The sequence below is a fragment of the Ipomoea triloba genome, chromosome 16, assembly GCF_003576645.1.
Source record: "Ipomoea triloba cultivar NCNSP0323 chromosome 16, ASM357664v1".
NCBI lineage: Eukaryota > Viridiplantae > Streptophyta > Magnoliopsida > Solanales > Convolvulaceae > Ipomoea > Ipomoea triloba.
This window is the reverse complement of record NC_044931.1, coordinates 8,814,238-8,814,754: the sequence shown is the minus strand read 5'-3', so window position 1 is coordinate 8,814,754 and position 517 is coordinate 8,814,238.

The window sequence follows — 517 nt, the reverse complement described above, 5'->3', positions numbered from 1 at the left end:
TTCAAATTTATCCTTATATACGTCATATCATATTGTTAATTAACTTGTCCACAACATTTTAGGTAGAACAGTTATCATTATATACGTCATATCATATGTATTGTTAATTAGCTTGTCGGCAATATTTTAGGTAGAACATCCACTTATACTTAAATATGTTCTATATGACAAAAATTTGTGTGAGACTATCTCACCGGTCTCAATTTGTGAGACGGGTAAAATCTTTAATTATTCAGGTAAAAAATCCGACCATTAATCAAATACTTGACCCATTAATCAAATATTCGGCCCGCCTCACGGAATGAAAGTCATGAAATGGTCTAACATATAAGTGTTACCCGTGTGTGTGTGTATATATATATATATATATATATACATTTGTTAATTTAATTAGCTTGTTGTCAACATGTTAGGTAGGTAGAACAGTCACTGTGGAAGATGATTATTTTCCACTAAATATATCGTATAACCAAACTGATGTCAATTATTTTGTCCATTCACGTGCTACAATAATTGG